The 22,444-nt window shown below is 41.3% G+C and overlaps 1 long non-coding RNA gene across 1 annotated transcript in view; it reads left to right on the top strand.

Moving 5' to 3' along the window:
* The window catches only part of LOC138302174 (uncharacterized), a 61,837-nt gene that overhangs the window by 35,899 nt on the left and 3,494 nt on the right, over positions 1-22,444 (top strand). The gene's annotated exons all lie outside the window — the stretch shown is intronic.

Here is a 22,444-nt window from a genome sequence, read left to right as displayed (position 1 = left end):
CATGCCCGCTTGTGCCATCTTGCTTGTATGTTACATCATGCTTGTTTGTTGCACCATGCATGCTTTGCTACATAGTTGCATGTTTGAAATATCATGTTTGTTTGTGATGCCATGTCTATATTACACCTCCTGTCTGTTTGACCTGCCATGCTGTCTGTTTACTTAGAGGCTTACTAGTTGGTCGTGTTAATAGTCTGGTTGTATGTTTTCTCCCATATGGGGCCTACTTGCCATACACAATTGCTCTTTCCATCATGGTTGGCCAGCTGATCATTTCAGATGTCTTGACAACAGATTATTGAACTTCTGTAGGCTGATGATGAGGATGGTTGTACGATTGGGATGAATATTCGAGACGGGCGGCTGTTCCATGGTGTTTGTTGGGTGCTTGAACACAAAGCCTATGTTTCTTCAGGCTAATGTGTTTCGATGGATAATTGAAAACAACAAGGACCTTGACAGAGCTGGGATGCCTGTGAGAGGGATGTGATTTTGCTGCATAGGGAAGAAGGGACTGTGTCCGATAAGCACTTGTAGGTGAGCTAGAAGGGATTGACCTTTATCATGCTCCTAGAAGAGAACGACTGCAGCCTTTGAGTGACTTTGGGCCATATTTATCATGCATTTTTGCGGTCGCAACTGGCCCGATCATGCATTTTGGTATGTATGAATTCCAATTTTCTATTTTGCAACATGTTACCGAATCGCAATTTGGAATCGGGAACACATACCTATTCAGTATGAGAAAGATCTGTGTTCAGGGCGTCCCTTCCTAATACCCAATCACAGCGGTATGTAGCAATGTTTTGTGACCAAAATGTGGTCACAAAACATTTGCATTTTACCACCTACTTCAAGTAGGTAGTAACCCAAGAATCATACATCCTCCTGCGAGTTGCAATTCTAAATGTACGCCCTCGGGACACCCCTTCATACTTGAAGGTTGCAATCCCTATTTTGCGAGTCGGTAACTGGATACCAACTTGCAAAATAGGGATGGTACTTCGTACAAGGCCATTTTGCAGTCGCAAAAGGCGATTGTCACCATTTGCGCCAGCAAAATCACATTGTATGTCTGGCCCTAAATGAAACTCATGGAGTTTCATACATTAGAAAAGCGACTACCTAATTGCTAATAGGGGAGAATCACAGTTAGGGAATCGCTATGTCTAATAATGATATGTGGCCCATAGTCTATAATGATCTCTTTCTTTTTTCCTTTCGCAAATTTTGCTCCCAGGTTTGGTGCTTTTTGTGGATTCCACATTCAGTTACACATACATTGATACCAAATGGATTCAGATATTTCAGAAAATAGATGAACTTTTAGGAAAATATCACTCACCTTCAGTTGATTTTGTTCAAAATGTTATTCACCACTCGCTTATTGTTTTGTTATGCCTGGAAACATAAGTATGCAATTTTATTAAAACGTTTTTTTTTTCTGTTTTCCATATAAAGCAGTTTGTTTATACTGTTTGGCACTCAGCAGACCACACAGCCATTTATTATGCAAGTGGCTTATTATGAGGCACTTTATACTCAAGACTTGATACCTTCAAAAGAAATGCAAAACGTTTGAGATTCGTTTAAGTACTCATTTCCCTCCTGAAACAACAGCAGCTTTGAACATTTTGTAGTGTAACCATAAATTGGCATACCTCGGGAGCCTGAACATTCTTATAACAAAGAATGAATCATTCTGTCCACCATTTCTGAAATATAATAAAATACTTTTTGTTTACCAGAGTAGATAAACATGCAAATGGTTCCCCCATACTTTGAGAAATTAAAGCATACTTTCCAGGCAGTTTATTTATAATACATAGGATTCTGTAATCCCTATATAAATGCCAGTCTCCAATTTCTTTATAATCTGTGACTTGTGCCTCACCCAGTCATGGATTATAATGAAAAGACGTCAGAACTCAACTGTTATAAGTTATTACAGTCGAGTTCTGACGTCACAATGCATGCTGCCAGCAGCCAAGGTGAAATGTGCATTTGGTCACAGAGCATAATTGAAGCAGCTGTTTAAAGCAACATAAACTGAAAGCTGTTTTTCTTTCTTCTGCTGTATTTTTCTTGCTTACAGTGACAAGCAGAGGTAACTTCTTTTTTGCACTCTTTAGATAGAGATTAGCTAAAATCTTTCTGCGTGATTCTGAACTGTGGAACTGTTTCTAACATCTGTTTCCAACAAATACCTAACAGTTTTTTGATATGTTTAATTTTACACTAGACGTTATATTCTACATGTTTGCAAACATGTTCGCTCTTTAATATGAAAGAGCCATGTGGCAAGATTTTAAGAGGTTTGCAGAAAAGGTAATAGTGTGACCATGTATTATATTGGATAAAGCACCCCGGCGTACATGATAAGGATAATGCAAGTCTTTCCAGAGCTCCATAGGCTGATAAAGGAACTCGGCCTTTGTCCTCGTTCCTCTATATGGTTATGGAACTCCTCTGTGACTTGCAATATTCTTATAGTGTAGAGCAGGGTGCACTTTATCCCATATATATTCATAGAGAGTTCTGTAAAGTGCTGACATGTCACTTAGATCTCTTCAGAGGTCTGAGAACAAAACAGAAATGTAACAAGTCCAGCCAGATGAAAGGCAAAATTTTAAATCATGCATTGCTCATTTGCTCCTCTAAGTAAAGGCGGTGCTAGTAGAACGTTTTCAGACATTTTTCTGAATTGAAGGAAGATGTGTCATGCAGGTAGCTCAGAGCTGGAAAATGAAACTGTCCCAAAGTGTAGTGCAATATTCCTAAAGATCTTATGTAATGTCTTAAGGCCAGATTTAGAGTTTGGTGGATGTGTACACTGTCACAAATGTAACAGATACCCTGCTCACCTTATCAAAGGTGCTTTAGGATACAGCACACTTGTAATACAGTGGAGAGGATATCCATTGCCTATGCGACTGAGTAACCATCTGAAAAACTGTAAATCAAGCCCTTAGTCTTTCAATGGAACATTGCTGGATCTGCAGAGGGGACAATGGCCACCAGCTCCTAGCAAATATGTAAAGGGGAGCTTTTTTTGGACGTAGCCTGGGCAAGTGCCCCAGTATACTATGTGCAAGGTACATACTGTTATTAATTTTATAGTGGATTCCACTTGATGCCAGTGAAATGCTTTCACATGTGCTTGACATGGCCATGGGGCAGACATCTCTCCATGGTAAAATTTAGCAAAATGTTTATTAAACTTGAAAGAATTGGCAAATATATTCATGTCAACTATTATTATAAATTAATTGTATACATTTATTGCAGTGCAGAACAAAATACAAACAAATTACACCACAGCCAACTTAATTTGAGTTCAATATTTATTTTAAATGTATTAAGTCAAATTAACATTTTGTGAAGATTGATTTTAAAAATAAATCCCACCTACAGTAAACAAAAGTATGTAGTTTTATTATGTATTATTAATTACTAAAAGTGGTGTACAGGATTATTTAAAAGTTACCTCATCCAGCATGAAATACATTCATGCCGGATGAGCTAAGAAATACTTTTATTGATGAACATAGAGTCATCTACATTGCCGTCAAACTGTTATCTTTCGAATCTCCACACTTCAACATTCTACTGCAGGCTTCATGTCAACATTCTAAACAGGAACCAGAACAATACAATGAAGGTTAAAGGGGTGGGGGGAAGAGAGGAAGGGAAAAGAGGGATGTACCTTCTAAGATAAATTAGAACACATCTCCCTTTATCAGAGAAGGTAAAAACTTCACATAGTGAATAAGATAAATATCACTGAGATAAATTCTATATACATTTACATTTTTTCTTTTAAATGTACATTCAATCCATTTCGTAACCAGATTGCCATTTTTGGGGGTCTGCAGTTCCAGGGTTCCTTAGATCCAGATGTTTGGGTGGATGTGTATGGTGTACCATGAAGTGTTCCACTCACAGGAATGAGAGCGTCAGAACAACGAGCCAGATTGTCCACACTCCAAGTACGGCCATCCTCCAGGATCACAGAATTGCATTTAAAGCACTTAATTCTCTAAGGTTTGGAGAAAGACGTGAACGTGGTGTGGGTGTTGTAGAGTCTTGTAATTACAACCCCCTATACCTTGTTTCACTTAAGCTTCACCGCTCCCCATTTTTTGAGATACCATGTTTTATAGTCTTCTTGATGTTTCCTTACCTTCGTATTGACAGAATCTCTAGCTATCCAGACAGGGTTACCACTATTTAACCAATTTGGAGTAAGTTTAAAATCAGGATTTCTTCCTTTTAAAGACACATACGGAGATACTCCAGAGACTGCATTGGGAGTGGTGTGATATGACCATAACCTTTTTCTCAAGGTGTTATCAACTTGTTCTTTTGTGGTGTGGCCAACTGTACGGTGTCTTTAATCATTCTATTTACCCTTTCCACTAGTCCGTTTGCTTTAGGACCATAGAGGGGTGTTTTTTGTGACTGATGGATAAATTCCTTAGGAATTGCATAATCTCTGTTGATGTGAACTGTAAACTGTTATCTGTGGCAATAGAACTGGGAATGCCTTCTTTTGAGAATGTATTTGATAAGAATTCTATTAGTATTGAGATGTTAATGTTGCTCACTGATTTAGGCCCTCGTTACGAGGCTGGCAGTCTTACAACTGCCAGCCTCGCGGTGGTGGTCAAGACTGTCACTTCTGTGGCAGTCCAACTGCCACATTAAGACCCTGGCAGTTAGACCACCAGTGGCCTGGCAGTGGCAGAGATTGCAATCAGCCAGGACGGCGCTGCATGCAGCAGTGCCCTGCTGATTACGACCTCATTCTCCCCCAGCCTTTCATGGCGGTTTTACCACCTTGAAAAGGCTGGCAGAGAACAGGTGCAAGGGGCCACATGGGGCCCCTGCAATGCCCACGCACTTGGCATGGGCAGTGCAGGGGCCTGCCTGCCCAGCACAATTGCAATGATCACTGTCTGCTGTGGAGACAGTGAACACTGTGAAGGTGCTGGTGCACGCTGCGGCAGCAGCATTTCTGCTGGCTCTATTACGTGCCAGAAACAGTGCTGCTGCCTGTTTCCCACTAGGCTGGCGGGCAGAAACCTCAGTTTCGGCCCACCAGCCCTGTGGGAAATTGTAATGGGTCCAGCGGGGAGGTATCCAGTGGCGGCAACCTCCTCGTTGGAAGTTTGGTGGATGGTGCAAACCATCTGCCGAACTCCTAATGAGGCCCTTAGTTCTGACCCTGTGTGAAAGGTAATCAGTCAGTACAGACATGTATCTATTGATTACATTGGCCAGATTCATAGGCCCAGTAATGTTGAAAACCAACTTATCCCAAGGTTTGTCTGGTACATCTAGAAGAAGAAATGGAACCTTATGAGTGATCTTGGTCTTGTCACTGGAAGAGTAAACCAAACAATCTTTCACATTTTCTTCCACCATAGAGTACATGTATGGGAACCAGTAGGTAATTCTGATCTTGCTCTTGGTCATACTCCTTCCCAAATGTCCCTCATGGGCAATGTCAATAATATGATCACGAATGTTACCCAGCGGTACAAACTTATTAGATTTTAAGACCATATTGCCTACAGTAGAACATTTGTCCTTCACATTCCAATATGGTTGGGGTTGTCAGGTAATTCATTACATTTTTTCAGACAACCATTGACTATTTTATCTTTAACTGCAGTTTAAGAGTCGGTTTTATTAGTCACATTTTTCCCATTCACTTTTATGAATGGCAGGAACTTCAATAGCCCAAAGTTTCTTCTGAAGGTTTCATTAGGGGAATTTCACCCGATGTGAGCAAATGAGAAAGACAATCAGCTACTTGTGCTTTGTGTTCCTGGGACATACACAATGTTACAACTTGTAGTCCCAGAACCCATTTGGCTATATGAGGATTGTCTTTTGTCTATTCCTTTAATAGAGGAATAGAGAAAAATATAGGAATGATCCATCCTTATATTAAGTGGTATTCTCTCAAATAGAATTTTAAATGAATTATGGCCCAGTAGCAAGCTAAAGTGTATCTTTCTATTTTTGAGTCATTTAACTCTACATCTCTGAGTGTTCTTGACACAAAAGCTATGATTTTCTCCTTGCCATTGATAACTTAGGAAATGCACCCAGATCTTTAATATTAGCATCTGTAGTCAGCATGGTTTTAACTTTTGTGTCAAATATTCCTAATTGGGGAGCATTAGAGAGGGCATCTTTTACTTGACTAAAATCTATTTGGCATTGGTCACTCCATTCAAACGGGACTCCCTTCTTGATTAATGTTCTCAGAGAGTGGACTTGTTTGGCAAAGATTTTATTATGCATTTTGGTCATATTCTCGACTAGACCAAGGAATGATATGAGTTCCTCTTTGTTGGTGGGAGCTGGTGCTAATTTGACCGAGTCAATCAAACAGTTGTTTGGCTTGATGCCATCTTCAGAGATTGTGTGTCCCGAGTATTCTACTGCTTTTACACCGATCTTACATTTTTCTATTTGCATGGTGCATCCGGCATCACTAAGTTTATGTAATACTTCTTCTAACAATTTGTTATGTTCTTCTTTTTATTCACCACATATCATAGCATTGTATTGGAAACAAATTACTTTGTTTATTTCTTGCAGTATAGCTGCATTACAAGTTGAAAGACTGCTGCAGTAAATGTCAGGCCAAAAGACATCTTGCAGAACTGATAAGCTCCAAAGGGAGTTATAAAAGATATTAAGGTCTTGAACTACATGGTAGTAAGCTGACGAGAGGTCAAGAACACTAAAGTAACTTGCACCCTGTATGACACCTTAAGACCATATTGCCTACAGTAGATAATTTGTCTTTCACATTCCAGTATGGTTGGAGGCTGTCAGGTAATTCATTACACTTTTTCAGACAACCATCGACTATTTTATCTTTAACTGAAGTTAAGATTCTGTCTTATTTGTCACATTTTTCCCATTCATTTTTATGAATTGCAGGAACTTCAATAGCCCAAATAGTTTCTTCTGAAGGTTTCATTAGGGGAATTTCACCCAGTATGGGCAAACGAGAAAGACAATCAGCTACTTGTGTTTTTTGTTCATGGGACATACATAAGTTAAACCTTGAAGTCACATAACCCATTTGGCTATACGAGGAGTGGCTTTTGTCAATTCCTTTAGTGGAAAATATAGGAATGGGGGGCTTATGATCCATCCTTAGATTAAGTGGTATTCCTCTCAAATAAAATTTAAAATGATTTATGCAGTAAATGCCAGGCCAAAGGGCATCCTGCAGAGCTGATAAGCTCCAAATAGAGTTATAAAAGATATTAAGGTCTTGGACTTGGGATTGACGGCTACGTGGTGTTAAGCTGACGAGAGGTCAAGAACACTAAAGTAACTTGCACCCTGTATGACACTCCACATTTAATTAATAGTTGGTGAGGGTGTCTTTCTATCCATATGTTTGTATTAAGATCTCAAAGATCAACACAAAGACAAATTAACTTTCCCCCTTTCTTGGACGTGATCACAGTGGGGGCTAACCATTCAGCACATTCAATTTTCTCAGTTACCTTGGTTGATTCCAGTCTGTCTAATTCCCTCTTGAGGGACTCTCTCATGAGAAGAGGTATGTGTGAGCTTTGTGTAATACTGGTTTTGCATTAGGTCTGAGCTTAATTTTATTGAGAAAATATTTGAGCAATCCTAATGTATCTGTGAATACTTCTGGGAATTTATCACATATTTCCATACCTGTGATAGATCTGTTGATTAAATATATGTGTTCTTCTGCATTCGGATAAAGTTTGATTCCCCAGGTCTTTTTGGTTCTTCCAATCTAAGAGGTTAGAACCTTGCTTGGTGATATACACTTTCCCCAAAGTGGTTCTATTTTTGAAGGTTATGTGCATGAGTAACATACAGGTTAAGGGAATTGGGTCCTTATTATACCCCCCAGGGTTTATATCAGGAGTTAGCATTGTATAGACCTTGTTTTGGAATTTTTCCTAAAATGTTGCCTCATTTATCGAAGGGTATGGGAAGCAGGAGTCAGCAAAAACTTTGAAAGATGCTCCATCAAGAGAAACATTACATGTAGGATACGTTGTGTCAGAAGTTAACATCATGTTTGAGACCTGGAAAGCAATTCTTTCCTTCTAAATTCTCTTCACTAACCATGTTAGTGATTTTATTTCCTGTATCTTCACATACTTTTGTGAAGTGACCCCTTTTGTTGCATTTACTATGGTTACTCCTCTTGCTGGGCACTTAGGGTAGCTTACTAAATAGTTGACATTCTCACACCTAAAGCATTTTAATTTACCATTCTCAGATTTCTACTTAAGTAAATCAGTCATATATACTTTACTTGGATCAAATCTTTCTGTAATTTTATTTACGCAACTTCTGTCTACACACGTGTCTACCATATTTGTCTTTGGTGATTCCTTCATTTATTTTAATGAAATGCAGTGTGTTCTATACTTGTTGCTATGCTTACAGCTTGAGCCAAATCAGGATTCTATACTAATAGTCTTTGCTGAATTTTGTTGTTATTTGTGCACCTTACAAATTGATCTCTTATTAAGGAGTCAGTTAATGTTCCAAAGTCACATATGGCAGGCAGATCATCCTCTTAAGGCAGCAATGTAAGGTGTTACATTTACATTCTTCCCTTGCGACTTAGAAAATAATATATATGTTTCTAATACTACATTGATCTTTTCTCCAAATTGTTCCTCTAATTTCTTAAGAGTATTGTTGTAAACATCTGACTGTAAATCCCCTTGTGCCCCTTCCTTGCCGTCATGTTCAACAGTATTTAATTCAGCTATGTCATCAAAACTTTCCCTCGCATGAGTCCCTAAATTATGTAAAACTATATGTTGTTTGCATACCAAGGAAAAGCTATCTCCTCCAATAGCAATGAGGTAAGATTTAAACAATTGTATCTACCTCTTCCATAGGATTATTGGATATCCTAGATCAGTGGTTTTCAAAATGTTTAATGCTGAGCCCCCCCAGTGGGAAAAAAAATAATTGCCCCTCCTCAGAATTTTTCACAATTATTCTATCATATTGGCAATGTTTAAGTATGTCTAGACTTTTTTCAACATTGCAGTTAAGTTCTGTTACCTTTTTAAAAATGTAATAAATGATTTTCTGCTTAAAACAAAGCACTGTTGTCTGCATATTGCTTCCTGTGGCCAGAGCCTGGTGCCCCTCCACCACCACTCCGTCCCCGGGATCACTTGAGGCCCCCCTAGGGGGGCCCACCCCCAATTTGAATACCCCGGTCCAAGATCATTTAAGAAGGGTGATGGTTGAGACATTCCCAATGAAGCCATCTTGCATGTTTTCCCACTACTAAATTTAAGAATGTAGAGGCTGAATTTACACTCAAATACAATATATATACACGTACTAGGGAATTCTAATTCAATAGATATTTAACCAGAGTATGCACTTAATAAGAGCATGAATGATTAAAAGCATGTTACTTAAATATAGAGTTCACAGACAGGGAGCAATAGTACTAAGCACAGTAATAAGGAAAATGTATATGTAATCAGAGTTCACTGCAAAATGTGATATATAACTTCAGCAAAAACTTCAAATCCTCATCTCCTTAAAATTACTGTGCAGCTACTTCCCTTGCCATGAAGATTATTTTGAGTGGTGTAATATGTAGGGTTAGTTAAACTGTATCTCACTTGGACTTTACTATATTATTGTTCACTTTGTATTAGGAGTGGTAAGAATAGTCTCCAAAAGGTTCTCTTCTGAAGGAAAAGGTAGACAGAGTCTTACTGCGCTTCTCGGAATATGTCCATGCAGCTTGTGAATGATAGTTAATTATTAGCACCTGTTCTTTCTCCGAGGTGATGTATGAGCGCTAGCTTATCATGGGCGATGGTAAACTAGGACTGCTCTAGAGAGAGACACATTGTCGTCTTGCCAATGAATCGCGGGCCCCTCCCATGGATGTTTCATGAACACCTGTGTCGGTGACAGGCGGGACTGCTCCAGAAAGGCACATCAACAATCAGGCTCCTCCTCCGTAGGGGTTGTGTGAGCACCTGCATTTGGACGTTGATGGCAGGCGGGGACCGCTCCAGAAAGACACGCCAACAGCCTGAGGGCCGCAGTTCTTCCGACTCAGGAAATAAAACACCAAATAACTACTACTTACTAGTCGGAGCGTGTGGCAAGCAGTGACGATCTTACTTTAATCCTGCTCTCCACTTGTCGGAGTTTTCATCTGAGGGACCCATGATTGGACATAATGGCACTTCACGAAGGTACTGGCATTAAGGCAATGACAATGTAGAATCGGGGGAGAGTACTCACTGCTGTTCCCTGTACAGTCGTCCCATCCTCCGTAGCCAAATGTGAAGTAAGTTTGCGCTGGATGAGGTAAGAAATATGTTTTATTGATGAATATAGAGTCCTCTACACTGCAGTCAAACTGCCATCTTGCGAATCTCCACACTCCGGCATTTTCCTGCAGGCTCCATGTCAACATTTCAAACAGGAATCATAACATTACACTGAAGGGTAAAGGAGGGGAGAGAAAAGAGGAATGTACAATCTAAAATAAATGACAACAGTAACGTTATTATATTTTAATAAAAGTAATGTTAACGTACAGTATTTTTTAAATTTCAAAAAGGTTACAAAAATATGTGAAAGTAAAATGAAATCTTTTATTTTTATTTTTTTACATTAATTCAAATGTATTTGTATTTTGTACTAGTTTAAATAATTTAGTTTGATTGAAGTCTCTACCTCCATGTTTTTTTCTATCAGAGGGTGTTGCAGAATCAGTGGAGGGCCATGTTTAGTGCTGGATTTACTAATGCTCCTTTTTGTCAGTTATAATTTTACACTTGCAAATGTGACTCCACCTTTAAGTAATTTTACACTCAGATTTTCTGAACAGCCTAGAGTTGTAAAGTTAATTAAAAGTGTAAGAGTACATTTACTTGTAGTAAATCTACACATGTAGATTTACCTTTTTGAATATGTCCTTTCAATTTACAAAATCCACAAAATTAACCTTAACACCCACAATAACAAAATTGTTAACAGAATAACTAGCGATAGGTAGCCATATTAAATGTAAATAAAACAAGCATTTGCAATGCAATGGGTCTCGCATTTGCTTGAGTTAGAGCTATTAGTGTTGTAAACTCCTAACCAGACTTTTCTTGCCACATAAATCGAAAATGAAAAGTAATACAGTTTCACATAAGCAAGCCGATTCAAAGCGCCACGGCATGAGCGTGAAGTAGACACACAAAAGGAAAAAGAAGTTCACTCGCAGTTAAAGTTATCAGCAAACGTTCAATTAGCCGTGTAACAGGTCCGATGTCCAAAGCGGTAACCAAACCACCCCAAGAAGGGCCAAACGTAAAGCATTTATCAACGAAAATAAAGGATTTTTGAAGGGCAAGCCCATGAACAAGTGATAGTGATGGGCATGCGGTGGGCGTGGTTAAAAGCCCAGATACATACCAACACGTCGGAAAGCAGCGCTTGCACGCTGCTATGTTCGACCTAAAAACAACCTTTAAAGTAGGTAGAGCACCTAAGAAGAGGGTGATTTGCTGCTCTGAAGAAATAGTTGTGCATTGGACTGGCCCTTATTGTGAGGTCATTGACACACTGGACTGCTGACCTATTGTTTATTATTTATTTTTTCGCCGTCCATGTTATGTATGTTCGTGTTTTCTTTGCTGCTAGAGAAAAACAGTAAGGAAGTTAACTCACAAGCCAGACTCGTCTTGCAGTGCTATTCAGAGAGCGCTCAAGAACAGTATGAAGCGATGTTATGCCTTTACTTCTAACGTGTAAAGCAGAAACAATACCCAAGCAGTATAAATTCAGGGTGTTCAGTTTCCACATACAACCAACTACCTGGCGAAGTAAGGAATCGCAACATCAGGTTACACGAAAAATACACGAAGAAAGTCTGTGTTTAGCACATTCTAATAAAAAATGTAAGCCTTGATTTGTGTACATTTTTAGTAGCATGTAGAACATGTATACAATATTCACTTTATTGTTGATCAGCGCGTACATGTGTGGCATACTTCTCTGGCAAGTTTACACTATATATTTTTTTTAAAGTAAAGTACCATAATGCGACATGTCATCTTCAGTTGCACGAGTTCTGGGAAGTTTTGCAAATTGTTCTCACAGTGTGCTCGCACAAACAGACCTGCTATAACCACGGGCCTTTTCAGTCGCCCGTCTCGCCTGGTTGCCAAACTTTCCTTTAGAGGAAGCCGGCGGGCGACGCGAGCCACGAGGTGTGAACCTTTTACCCTGCGAGTCTTCAAAAGAACCTTCACATGTTTCTCACTTTGCTCCTAGCGGTACGCATGAAGCATAATTATCGTGCACGTCAAGATGACAAAAAATGCCCCGTTATTTATGGATGCGACCATTTGCATTAAGCAAATTCGGCAGCCGCCATGCGGGCTGTTGATTCACTGACAGTTTAAGTGACAGTTCGTCTTTACTTAGCGCCTGATTTACACTTGAAGAGGTTGCGCTGACCTTAAGTGCCACCTCTGAGGGAGCTGCGCGGAGCAGGGAGGGCCGCCTAATTACGCCCTCTAAAAGCCATTCTACGCGAGCCCGCGCAGCGCCCCATGGATTGGCTGCCTCCCTTGCATTGTTCCCGCTCAAAAGGGAAGCCATTTAGCAGCTGGCACGGGAACCTCTTTGTGGGTGGGTTCATCTCACACTTCCCTCTGTCTTAGGCCTGCATTCCATCAGCATTCACGGCGCTATAGTTAAATTCTAATGGAATGTCTGAAGAAATCCTGAAGACAACCGCCACCCGTGGCATGCTGAACAATCCCAGAGGCAACTCAGTATTTTAAGGTGTTCCCTGTTGCTTATAAACAGGGCTCCTGGAATGATGTGTTTCGCGGGCAATTAAGTTTTCCGCATAAATATATATTTATAGCACTTGCCTCAAAATCCACTCACTTGGAGAATTCAAGAAAAACATGTTTTCTCTCGCGAACGGATCAAAATTTACTAAAAACAAGCTCCATGTTTTGTGAGGTGTAGTGGCACACCCTTTCCAAAGGTGAATTAGCCGCCTTTAGGTGCTGATTACTGTATACAAGTGTTTAAATGGAACTAATATTGTGCCCCAACAGTATTAACGCAGGGTAAAGTAACAAACAGGAAAAAGAACACTGCCACAGAATGTGGTGGATTATGCTGCCTAATTTGCCTTTTCTTTCTGTGGCATTTAGTTAACCCTCCCTCACAATCTGGTGCACCATTTTCATATTCCACTAGCCTGCCCCTGCCTATAAGGTAAGCAGGGCATCATATTCCTGCAAGCTTTACCCCATGCTACTAAGCCTCGCGACTCACAACGTTGGATCATTTTATTGTAAATTACTTATGGCGAAGGAGCAAGTGTAACTACTCCTAGTTTCAATAAACGCATGATGGGCCACAAGGGACTCGTGTTGCTTGGCAGCTTTTCACCCCTAGCACTCTGAATCCTCTGCCATGGTGCCACCTTCTCACACATCTCACCACCCTCCCAGAAAAGAAATTCACAAATTGAATTCACAAGTGATTCCAATGTGATTGGGTCCATCTGCAGTTTTTTTCTGAGGGACCACCATGACAAATCTGCCCCACTTCTAGCTAGAAACTCACCCACCGGCAGACCCAGGCTGTGATGGTGGCCCCAGGAGTACGCTGGTGTGCCTGCCCTCACCAAGCTGCCAGTCACCCTCTTAGCTTGGCACTTTCCATGCTCCATGGGAGGGTGCAGCCTTGGACACAATAAAATAATATGAAAAGCCAATTTACAAAACATTTTCACTGTGTTGAGGGGCAGGCCTGATGCCGGGAGCTGTCTAAGGCACTGCCCTCCTCCCCACCCAGAAGCCGCTTTTGAAAAAAAAAAATGAAAAAAAAAAGCTTACTGATGTTGTCACCAATGTTCTGGAGTGTTTCACACCCCTTAATGGATATTGGCTGCCCAGAGCCTCCAAAAATGAGCTGAAAATTGACTCTGTATAGTGGTTTTCAGCTTGTCTTTCCTACCACGGTGTGATATCGGCTCCTCAGTGGGTGACAGTGTGAACGGAACCAATATTGTGTGACACACAGTCGTACCGTTAGAGTTGGCTGGTCTGGAATGGCAGAGGGAGAGGCAAACTACTTTCTTAACCACCATTTCTTGATGCAGTCATGATACCACTCATCAGGCCGCACCTCCCACTAACACCAGTAGGTGGCACCAAGACCCAGCTGGACAGATTTTAACTAGATGTGGTGTAAATGTGATAAAATCAGGAGCCACTGCCATCTATTTATAGGCCAGCATTTCCTGTTTTTTTTCTTAACTATGTGTTCTTGTTTAAAACTAGGGGTGGCTGTAACTGATGTAGTTCTCTCTAGCTTAATTACTCTTAATGATTACAAAATTACTCGAGGTAATGTGTAATTGTGTGAGAAGAGTAATTCAGCATTTAGCGCTATTTTCTTAGTGTGAAAATGCACCCTTGCATCGAAAATGGGACAGAGGATGCATTTTGCGCTAAGAAAATAGCACTAAATGGTTTGTAAAATAGGCAGCGGTAGGCAGTAACCACTCACTCTCTCTTGGTACGTTGTTCCCGTGCTCCTGCTGTAGGATCTTTTCCCCAAATTACTCTTAATTACTTATAAGCTGGAGTAATAGCACAATGTCAGTAATTTTGAATCAGAAGAGGGATGTGCAAAACTGAAATTACTCAGATTACTCCGGAGTAATTAAAATTTCTCCAATGCCTAGTTCAAACTTCAGATACTCCTGGACCCAGAATGCTCTTGGGGTTTAAACAGCCTTGACCATACCACTGAAGGGACCGAGAGTCTGAGGAGGCACGCTGATGTATTTATTGCTAACTTACGGTTAATACAGGGTACAACAAACATCACTCCACTTGTAATTGCAAAGGGGCCACTGGAAATCACGTACCTAAACATTTGCGGTAAAAGGCCACAAACTTGTAAACTTTGAACATTTACAATTACCTTCAGAACAGATTCATTATATATTAGTTACTTTTTCCACATAAGGGTTTTCCTGTTTCCACCACATTGGACCATGCCTTGCCCTGAGCCTATTCAAAGGCTCTTGCTTTTGTTAACACATGCCTTATCTGACTGAATTTGTAAATATTAAAATGAATTTATTTTTTTTGTAACTGAAATTGCCCTTTGTCCTTTCAATCTTCATAAGAGATGCCTTGCAATTGGCCACAGGCTATGAAGGAAGCCTTCCAGCTAATTACAGAAACTTTTTTTTAAAGTTACAAACAGTTTTTTGTACGCTGATGGAATATGCCCCCATTGCTCTATGCCATACATTATGTCTTCCACTGAGTTGGGTGTCACATTGTTTATGTAGGTTCCGATGGAGGGCACTGCTGCACTGAAGGCAGTGGGTACAGTTAGTGCTCATGCCTTGCAGCAGGGCCCGTTTCACAGTCTCTCTACATAGAAAAGTGCAAACTACTAAACTGAAGATAATACAAGCTGATCTCAGTGGAAGGACTATGATGATAAAGTGGGTCAACTCTGAAAGTTTGCACCCTGTGCCTACCACTGGGGATTTAGCACATAGGGGACGCCTTCTTGTGTAATACTGCATGCTTACATCATGTTACTATGGGATGTTGCTAAATGTGCAAACCTTGTTGTTTGTAACTATTCTACTCAGAACTCCATGTCATAAAGGGACAACAAGACAGAATTTACACTTTAGTATGTTTCTCACATGGTGTGATTTGCACGAGCACATATTGCACCAGAGTTTCATTATGGTAGCTACGGTTCAGTACACTGACATTTCAGTAATTTATGGAATCAACAACTTGCTAAAGCCACACAGGAAATATCCAGTATTCATGTGTTTCATCGTTTTTATCATGTTCACACTAGAGTATCCCTTCTGTTCTTTGGTGCTACACAGCTGTTTATATGCTATTTTGTCCACTTAATGCACACACCAATTTCATATATCAGCTGATGGGCTTGAATCAGAAGGGTACTATCCCTGAAGTCTCAGACTTGATATTTCACATTGGACTGTAACTCACATCAACTAATTTCTAGGATGCACGGTGTGATATCAATAATGTCTATTGATGGGCTTGGATGCAGGTGTGATATCAGTAATGTCTACTGATGAGCTTGGATGCAGGTCTGATATCAGTGATATCTATTGAAGGGCTGGGATGTAATATCAGTAATTTCTACAGAGGGAGTTTGATGCATGGTCTGATATCAGTGACGTCTGCAGATGGGCTTGGATGCAAGGTGTGATATCAGTGATGTCTACTGATGGCCTGGATACATGGTATGATATCAGTTCTGTCTACCGATGAACTTGGATGCATGTGTGGTATCAGTAATGTCTCCTGATGGGTTTGGGTGCACAGTGTGATATTTGTGATGTCTTCAATGGACTTGGATGCACGTTGTGATACCAATGATGTCCACGGATGGACTTAGATGAAGTGTGATATGAGTAATGTCTACTGATGGGTTTGGATGCAGGTCTGATATGAGTGATGTTTACTGAAGGGCTCAGATGCAGGTGTGATATCAGTGATGTCTACATATGGTGTTTGATGCACGGTCTTATATCAGTGATGTCTGCATATGGGCTTGGATGAACGGTGTGATATCAGTGATGTCTACTGATGGACTTGGATGCATGGTATAATATCAGTACTGTCTACTAAAGGACTTGGACGCATTTGTGATATCAGTGATGTCTTCTGATTGGCGTGGGTGCACAGTATGATGTCAGTGATGTCTTCAATGGACTTGGAAGCATGTGTGATATCAGTGATGACTACCAATTGACTTAAATGCATAGTGTGATATCAGTGATGTCTGCTGAAGGGCTCAGATGCTTATTTGATATCAGTGATGTCTAAAGATGGACTATGATGCGTGGTGTGATATCAGTGATATCTACATTTGGACCTAGATGCGTGATGTGATACAAATGATGTCTACTGATGGACTATGATGCACAGTGTGCTATCAGTGATGTCTATGTTGTAACCTGTATTCGTCCTATCGAGATACATATACCTTTTCCTTGCTCTGTTCCCCCAATTCCTTCCTGTGGATGGATTCCCCCTCTACAATAACTGCCACTAACAAACGTACTACACAGACTGGATTTGTGAAGGCAAATAAAGTTACTTCTTAGTAACTCAAGTGTGGATCTTTTTTCCAACAATGGTGACAATTGAGCTGGGTGGGGACCGTGCTGCCATCATCCCCTAATAGTGTCCAGTCCTCAGTTCAGAGTGTAGTACATCATTGTTAGGATTGTAAAAGACTAATTGATGGCAGCACCTACCTGACTGGGCTGCCAGCAGCTTAGCTTCAGTATTTATGAATAAATTGGAGTTGTTGAATAACCACAAGTATCCTAAGAAATTAAAAGCCCATGCAAAATCTGTAAGGCATAAGGCCAGAACCATCCCTCACCTGCTCTACAAACCTCTTAAGGAAGAATTAATACGTTTCTGGAGTTAGGAGTCATAGAACAAATTTGAGCCTTCACAGCGGCAAGTTCCAGTAGTGATTGCCACTACTGGTGGTGCTGTGCACTGTGCATATTTGCAAGGCAACTCTAAAGCCACTTTTTGTGGCTTAATGTCACCTTGTAAATATGGCCCCCTCCAACACAGTTTTCTGTGGCAGAGGGGCGTGCAGTGGTTGCTGCTGTGGGCGTTCCACCGTAACACCCATTGTTTTTTGATGCTGCCAGAGAGTTATAAGAATTCGTAAATCTGTGGCAGTGTCGGAAACTAACGCCACCCTAAGGGCGGCGTTAGCTTGCCGCAACGAGGAGAAATACTTTTATTTCTCTTTGCTTTAGCTTTTTTTAAGAAAGAGCAAAATGCCATGAATGATTGTTTATGTACAAGAAGGTGTTTCTTCCTGCACATAAACAATCATTCAATAATGACGATTTGCTACTTCTATGTGTCGTGCATTCTGCAGCACACATTGAAGAAACAAATCACCATTGCAGATTGTTTTGGACCCGGATGCCTCCAGTAGGCGTCCGGCCCAGCACCCGCCAAACGTAAATCGACAGAGTCTGAGTGTCTTTGGCATTGGGAGAATTTATTAAAGATTACACTCATTTAGTACACACTATGCAAGATTAATTCAATCACATCATAACTCCTAAACAAAGGCAAAACAGCATAACCTGTAAATCAAAATCAATACTCAATATTTGACACCCAACCAAGGATCCGGCCGCGTCCCGAACCTCCGTTGGACCACACAGGTGAACCGTACTTCACCTGTATACCGGGGGGGGCGGTTCCAACACCTCACCGTACCTTGTCCTTGTGCTCCAGGTTCCACCCCCCAAACACCAATCCACTGTGGGGGTGCAACGGGGTGGTCAGGAGCGGGAGCCCCATGCCCACCCCAGTGATCTGGGCACCCTAGCCCCTAAGCTGGTGTATACATCCGTTGGTTGGTTCAGGCCTGCAGGATCCTACCTTCGTTGATATCCTGAGTACCCTGCTTTGAGTACCTCTCAGTTGCTTAGGGTGCATTTAGTATCTCCTGTCATGCCAAACTACACTCATTCTACAGCTTATATCTAAGGGATGGGAAGGTGGGAAAATGCAACGATCCACGCCCAGCTGCCGGCGCCGCATCCACCAGAAATGTTGGAGCCTACTCGGGGTGCGGTACATAAATACACCTCCAGGGATGCAGCGTGGGCCGGAAGTGACGCACCTCCTGTGCACCACCCCCCAGATTTCTTGTTCTTAAAAACTGCTTCCACCCTGCCCACCTCACGAGATGGGTGGGGCAGAAGTCACCTTTCCAGCAACGCTGGGTCGGTGGACAAGGCCGGGGCCGCGGTGGCCACGGGTCCTACATGCTACACCTCTCCAACTGGGGAGGCGCTCTGTCATATGTGCAGGAAGGCACACCTTCCTGCACATAAACAATCATTCCCTTCAACGCAGACACCTTTGCACTATGGTGCAAGGATGCCTGCATTGGTACTGGCAGGTAAATTTAGCGCCAACACTAGGGGAAACACAAGGGTGCGCCGTATTCGTGTAAATATGGCGCATCCCTGTGTTTCAGAAGCAAGGCGGAGTGGCGCGGCCAATTTTGGCACAGCACCGCGCTGCTCCACTTCTGTGTAAATACACCCCTATGTTTGTACAGGGCACAATTCTGCTCAATCAGTAAAAATTATATGAATACAGCTTGTTTTATCAGCCTCAGGAAGAGTCTGATGACTGACTGGGATGTGATGTGTCCACCGTCAGTAAACACACCACCTCAGTGTGCCTAAATAAATGTGTATTCCGGTATTACCTAATGACCTCTGAAGGTTGAGTTTTCTTACTTCCATTGGTGCATCACTGATGCATGCTGCATTTATTAGCAGTGAGGTGTGCGGATGGGCTGGTATAACAGTGTGCTTTCAGTGATTTGTCTCAATGGGCCTCGGCACACACTGAATTATTCATGATGTGTAACAGTCGTGTGGGACATACAGTGTACTGTCACTGATGTTTAAGGATAAGTGTGATGCACGCTATGCTGCGGGTGATATTTACTAGTGGTCTGGGAAGCACAGTGAGCTGTGATTGATATGCAACACTCATCTGGAATAAAGAGTGTCTGGTCGCAGATATATTACGAAGGGCTTTGATGCATGCTGTGCTATGAGTCATGTTTATTGATGGGCTGGAATGCACATTGTGCTATTAGTGATATGCAACAATCATCTGGGGCAAACAGAGTGCTGTTAGTGTCATCCAACAATGGGTTTTGGTGCACACTCGTCTATCAGGGATGTTTATTGATGGGCTCGGAAGCACAGTGAGCTACCGGCGTGTAACACTGGTCTGGGAGACTCAGCGCGCTATCAGTGAAGTGACACACTCTCTGCTGTCACTAGTATATAGTTATGTGCTTTGATGCACACTCTGCCACCAGGGACGCTTATTGATGTCCTTTGCCACACAGTAACAATTATCTGGGACACACAAAGTGCTATCAGTGATGGGTAGTAATTATCTGGGACACACAATGTGCTATCTGTGATGTGTACCAACCATCTTGGACATACAGTGCCTATTTAATATAAAATATCTTTAAAAAACGATTTTGAATTTTAATAAGTACTGTAACAATAAATGTTTATAAAAAATAATACACTGATTTCAATTAATCCTATTGATTTTAATAAATCCCTCCCGGAATTGTTAATGCACATTAGATTTTGTTTTCTTTTAGGTGGAAATGTATTTTTTACATTCAGAAAAAGAATTTTAATTTAATCTATTTTCTTATTTAAAGTTTTAACTAAAAATAATTTAGTAGAGGAGCAGCATTTCTTTTTTTGTTTTTACCTTTAAAGTAAATATATAAAATGAATATACATTAACATTTAACTGTTTACATTATTTTCTAAATTCATAATAGGTTAATAAAATATTTTATAATTAAATAATCCGTATGTATTACTTTTAAATGCTATTTAACATTAATTTACATGTATTCATATTTTTAACTATTGTAAATATTTTAATTTAATATGTTTTCCTTTGAGGTTTTATTTTAAGTCTTCAGCTCTATTATTTTCTATTCCAGTACCAGTGGTTGACCATTTGTAGTGCTGGACTTACTACTGTAAGTAGTAACTTGCACTCTCAGTTTGTGAGTACTGAAAAGTAGTAAACTTTGCAAAACGTGTAAACTCACTCAAAAGTATGAATCAGGCCCAAAACGTATTATAGGTGATGTGTGTTGATGTGTCTGTCACTGTTGTTTAATGATGGGCTTTGATGCACGCTCTACTAACAATGATGTTCACTGATGGGTTGGTATTAATTAGTGATATTGACCGTCTACGCTAGTCGCCTTCGAGTGAACTCCCAGAGGCTGGCACTCTGGCTTGAAACGTTTCATGACAAATCACCCACACAGCTAAAACACACAGAGGACAGGTGAGCACATGCTAAACATACAAACCCACGCCAAAAACTCACATCAATGTCTAAACTTCCTGGGATTTAGTAGGCCATCCAAGCTTTCTGGATACTGTATCAATTTGAAACAAAGTGCTTAGAGAAAAGCAGTTGCCTGGTAGGACAACCTCTGCACTGTGCACAGCTGTCATAAACAAGGGCTTAACAACCCCGTCCATGTGTCTGATAGACCGTACTTACAAGGGCTTTATTGTCTAAATATCTTTAGCTTAACACATCCGCCGCCTGGGCCCAGAGGGAGCCGCGGGTACAGCTGCCGCATGGCTCATCCACTCCGAGCAGATCCTGAGGCTGCTTCTGCCTGAAGTTGTGGGACGTAGGTGGGTACTTGGCCCTCAGGCTCCACGCTGCTGGGTCGTGCCCTTTACATGAGGTCGCCGACAGCAGCCCAGCTCAGGCAGAGCTGTCACTTCCGTGGCCCTTTGTGACTTCTGTTCCTGGCACCAGCTGTCAGAACAGGCACCCCATGGATAAACTGCAAAGGGCCAGGTACCTTACAACTGTTCTTGCTGTCGCCTGACAGACAGGGGCCATATCTATCTCTGATGCTGAACAGTGCTTCACATTGGTAAGTACTCTCGGGTACTCAGCCTCTCCACTGTTTTATTTTTAGAGGGAGAGTAACTGCAGTTCTGAGCAGAGGTGCAATGCGTTTAACTGGAGAGTACCAGCAGTTCTCGAAAGCAGACAGATACCCTGGGAGAGGATATCTTGACTTTTTATTCCAGTTCACGAAGCGTTGCAGAAGGTGCAGTCTCACCAGGGCCTAGGTGTGTGCTTCAAGTACAGCCCATGAAGGCCACCGCAGTCCCACCTCATTCACACAGCATCACTGCCTTGATCCTCCTCGAACCAATACAGGTTTCATACATTAAACTGAAGAAAATAAATCAGACAACAGCTTTGCTGGTAAGTATCACAATTGTTTGAGTGTAGCAAACACGGACTGGGGTATTTTAACATAGAACCTAGATATTCAGCGTAGGGTGATTGTAATAGGAGCTGTTACCTATCCTGAATGCCACGTCAGAACATCCTGAAGCCCACCACGCGCCCAGCGCTCACTTTGGTAAGTGGTTGGTTCCCGCCCCATACAGTTCTTTTCAAGTCAGTATACCCCTTCAACACAAGGCTATAGTTATACTTTCTCTTCCCAAATTAAAGCAGGAACCTTAATTATCTACAAAAAGAGTTTATTCCCAGATCACATCCGTGCCTTCAACTCTCCTCAGCTCCGCGTAACTGACATAACTGTCACTTCACTCTCTTCCGCAGGAACCTCAACATTCCAAGAGAAGATACCAAGGGACAAGTAAGATAGGGGAAGATGGCAGGAACTATTAGGAAGCAAGAATTACAGAGGAACAAGGAGATAT

The sequence above is a fragment of the Pleurodeles waltl genome, chromosome 6 (genome assembly GCF_031143425.1).
Source record: "Pleurodeles waltl isolate 20211129_DDA chromosome 6, aPleWal1.hap1.20221129, whole genome shotgun sequence".
Classification (NCBI taxonomy): domain Eukaryota; kingdom Metazoa; phylum Chordata; class Amphibia; order Caudata; family Salamandridae; genus Pleurodeles; species Pleurodeles waltl.
This window is presented reverse-complemented; position numbering and strand designations above follow the sequence as displayed.